Genomic DNA, 4,688 nt, shown 5'->3' on the forward strand with positions numbered 1-4,688 from the left:
GGGGGGAGACGGGTTTGTTGTTGGAAATTATTTCGAGTCAGTTGAAATGGGATACTCCGTAGTATGACAGCATTAAAGATATTACACATGTAGCAATGTGTAGCTGAATAGTGAAAATCGAAAGAAAACCTCTACAAAAAACAGGCTGTGAATACTTCTGGAACAATGCATGAAAAAAAAAGCTATTGAATCAGATCATGACAAGCAGATGACTGCAATTGGTGACAAGATTACGTGAAATAAAACGTCCCAATCATTCATTGATTAACGAGAAAAAATGAAAGCTTAGAATATCGATACTGCCATTTGATAAGAGGAAACTAACGAACACAAAATAGTCGAGATGTGAAATTTCTTTTGGACACGCGTAAGACATATCAATTTGATTGCAGGCTGAACCACAAGCGTATCCTCCCAAGTTTTATCATTTTAACAATTGATTTTGTACTTTTTTTTTCATTTTTTAACTTTCGTTCATTTTTATTTTTGCCCCGCTCGAGATTTGAAGGAAAACCTATTGCGCTGGGGGAATTTTAATCTTGGATATGCCAAATATGAGTGAGGAAAATGGCCAGTAGATCTACCGTTCGCGAGTTGATAATTCATAAATGTTTAATGAAGTAAATTTTTTGAGGAGGGGGAGAACAGAGAAGAGTAAATTCACGAGTCGTTGTTTTATGTTACGCTTTTACGTGATTTTAACGAAGCGTTGACGGTGAGGCGCAATTCCTGATGTTTTTTCTCATGGATTACGGACATTTGTGGAATTGGGAGAGAAGGATTGAGATTGAAGGATAGCAACGAATGGCGGTTTTTTCATTAACTATTGATTGTCGTATTTTTAGGAGTTTTGGGTGCCAAAAAAGTTTGAAAAAAATTGTATAAGTGGACTTAAGTCCGCTAATTAAGGGTGGGATTTTGAATTGTAAATTGAGTGGTTGATACTTTTTTCAAATTAAAATTTAAAAGAAACATACGATATCGAGAGAATGTTTGTCACTAAATATTAAAAATTATATAAGGAAAAACGATGAAAAAAAAACATGAAAAAAAAAAACAAAAAAATCATCTTTCTGTGGCTTACTTGTCCTTGTGAACCTACTTATTTGCGCAAATTGTGATTAGAAAAACATAATTATTCATAGTCTATATGGTATTCGTAATAAAACGTAAATGAACAAGAATGAAATGGGCGAGAAGTGGATGAAAAATTCAGAAAAATTACGAACAATTGATTATCGTCAGAGGCGCAAGCAACAGAACTTATTGAGTGGGAGGTTTCATGAACGGGTGGGAAAATTCTTTGAACAAACAATTGAATCGATGTTGAAGAGTACATAGACAAAAAAAACTATTGATGAGTTGACGATGCTGACTTGATCGAGGAATGAAAAAGTTTCGATTCTGACAATTAAATCGTCACTGGTGCTTCCGAATATCAATTCACGGATTGATGAGTGCCTTTTCATTCCTCGTACCAACTTCACATCATCTATTATTAATGAGTATCATCTTAAGAAGTGTTCACTAAAGAACGCATTTAAACTCAGACAAATAAACTCGATTGGATTCACTTGACGAGTTACAAATCTATGCTCAAATACGTTAAGATGTATCTACTTTTCCCCCTCTCCTCCCCCATCACTCGCCCTCACCCCCCTCCCCTGTTAATAGTAAACGTCATTTTGAACACTTCTCACTAATGATACTCAAATCGTGTTACAATTAGGGTTTTCAATTTTTAAAAGTCATATGATTGATAAACGGATAGATGTGTAGTAGTTTTTAACAAATTCTTAGCATGTATATATGTCCAATTTAAAGGCGATGGGGGAGGAGTCAAAATAAAATTTAATTATCAACTTTTTTTCTTTTTTTTTTCGTACAGCATAAAGAACCGTTGGCTTATTCAAATAACTGAAAGCAAGATGCTTCAAGAATGATGAGCAAATTTTCGTTCACCTTATTTGATTTATTTTAGACAAACTTCTCGTAATTCTGAATGCCATCACTCATAGAATCCGCCATCACAGAGAAATCAAATCAAATTCACCATCGTTGAGATATTTTGGATACAATAAATTGTAGAGCAGAATGGAAATCTTACGCTTATGGGAGCTCACTCTTTCGCTCGCAGAATGTGCTATGTGGTGTAATAATTTGAATGAAAAAAAAATTATGTCGTTAACTAGTCCTTGCTATTTCAACAAATTCATTCCATATTTCGATCTGCGACATTTGTATGTGGAACACTGATTTGAACTGAATGATGATGAATCATCCTCAATTTTTGTCCACTGAGGGCACAGTTGCAATATGTAGTCGAGTTCCATTCGATTTCGAACTGTGGAATGTGATTTGATTGCCAAGTGGAAACAAAAAAAAATATTGTACAGAGTTGTTTTCACAAGGGAGAGATATAGCTACAATGTGGAAAGTACACCAAAGTGCAATATTATTTCTGCGAGATTGAGGGTGACTGTCCTCAGCGAAAATTTCTACGTGAAAAAAAAAGAAACATACATAAAAATGAAAATAATGAGCAGATGATTGGCGTATGTTTATCTATTTTTTTGCAAACAGAGTTACGATATTTAATGGAAAAAGAAGAAAAAAAAGGAATGGAAGAATATAAAACAATAAACAGAGTCATTTAAAAAAGAAATCATAATGAAAGAGAAAAGTGACTAAAGAAAAACGTCTGACAGAACGTAGCAATATTTTTACACAATGTAAAATTCGCAATGCCTATATGACTGTCGTTGGGTTCACCTTATCGTTAATAGAGAAAAAATAATATTGAGGGATTATATTGTTTTGTTCGCATTTTTCTTTTACGCTTTTATGTGATTTTCCTTTAATTTTATTATTTAAGTCAACCTCACAATTGTTTTTTTTATCCCCTCTTCTGTTCTACCGAGTCTCTCTTATCTCTCTCATTTCTTTTGTTTATTATTTCCTCCGTAACAAATCCCCTCGTTATATATATTTTTTTGTTTTCACGAAAGATGATGGATGATTCGATTAATTCATTAATTCAGTTTCGTTTTTTATTATTTTTCAATATAAACCAGTGAACGCGTGCTACTCTGGATTATAAACAGATTTTATCATTAAAAATGTAATGAAAGATGAAAAAACTATTCATTATATACAAAAATCACAAAAAAAACAAAAAAATGATGTCTCTAAGTTATGGATTCTAGTTTATTAAGTTACAAACTATAAATAACAAAATGAAAAGAAGTTGTGCTAACGACTAACTTTAATGATGAGAAGAAAAAAATCCATTGTACATTTGTATTTAGTCCCCTTGTTTATAATACTTATTATCTTGTTATTAAGTACCCGATTTATATCATTTTTTATCAAAAATTATTAAAAAATAATTTAAAAATATAACCGAGTGTATTTATTGATCTCAAAACTCAACCCTAAAAACCTATTCATATCCTCAGTCATTCATACCATCATTCATGTGAATAATTAGTGCCTCATTGAACTTTGTCAAAAAGTTCGGAAACAAGAAGAAGGAAAAAAAACAAGTGGTTTGGAGTGAAAGCACCTCGACCAGCATTATCACTTCATCCCTACCACTAATGACTGCACAATTCGATGGACGCCATTACGCATTTCGATATGCATATCGTTAGGAGGCATCGTCCTCGCATTATCGTGGAAAAATGTTGAGAATTAGTATTATCGACCTCACTGGCCACCTTTATCACCATTATTTGTTTTTTATGTTCTTTATCGTTCTCTCTTTCTCGCACTTCAAATAAATCTTCACTTCTTTATCATTACTTGGTTCTCTTTTTTTTTCTCAACGTGATCGTGGGCGAAACAAAATATGACAGTACAAGTGGCAATTAAGTCGCCGCTGTATACGAAATAAACGCATATCGCCACTTGATTCATGAAGATTAGTGACTCCTGACTTCTCGCACGGCCACGCATGAACGATAATGCGCAGTAGCTATTAATAACGAGACGGTTTCCAGTGCAATATGCAATGAGGGAAAATACGTATGCTTCATGTGTATTTCGACGGGTTTATCCATCGTCACATATTGCCTTTAACTGTGGGAATGTTGAAAATCGTAAAACATTTTTCTCCTGATGTTTTCATTTTTTTCCCTTTCAACTCATCTCCCCTACTCTGGGGAGATTTTTTGTTAATGCTGAGACACGACAGTCGGATTCCCGACTGTACATGTTTTTCTCACGACTTTATCAATGTGATCCGTTCAAAATTATTTAGAATGTTTTTTGGTTGTAACTAAATTTTATTTTATATTTTCGAATGTATGAGAAGTCGGGTTTTCACACCTCCAACGTCGAATTACTGCAGTGATGAAAGTTTTTTTACGATGAAATGTTGAGAAATTTGTTTCTCCAAACCGATCTCCCATCTAAAATTACATTTTTTGTTAATGCATGAACATCATACTGAGCTTCTCCTACACAGTTTTCTCACTATATTGTTGACGGGATGAGTAAAAAAACGTTTTTAATATTTTTTTTAGTTTGAGAATGATTTTTCCAGATGAAACGTTGAGAAATGTTTTTTTAAGGGGAGACTCCGATGAGTTTTGAACATTTTCGAGAAAGACAATTTTTTTTCACAAAAATTTCTCAAAACATCACTTTTTGAATATCCGAAATCTTGAGCAGAATAAATGTCCCGA

This window comes from Diachasma alloeum, unplaced genomic scaffold (genome assembly GCF_001412515.2).
Source record: "Diachasma alloeum isolate Michigan unplaced genomic scaffold, Dall2.0 Dall_scaffold_00176, whole genome shotgun sequence".
Taxonomy (NCBI): Eukaryota; Metazoa; Arthropoda; class Insecta; order Hymenoptera; family Braconidae; genus Diachasma; species Diachasma alloeum.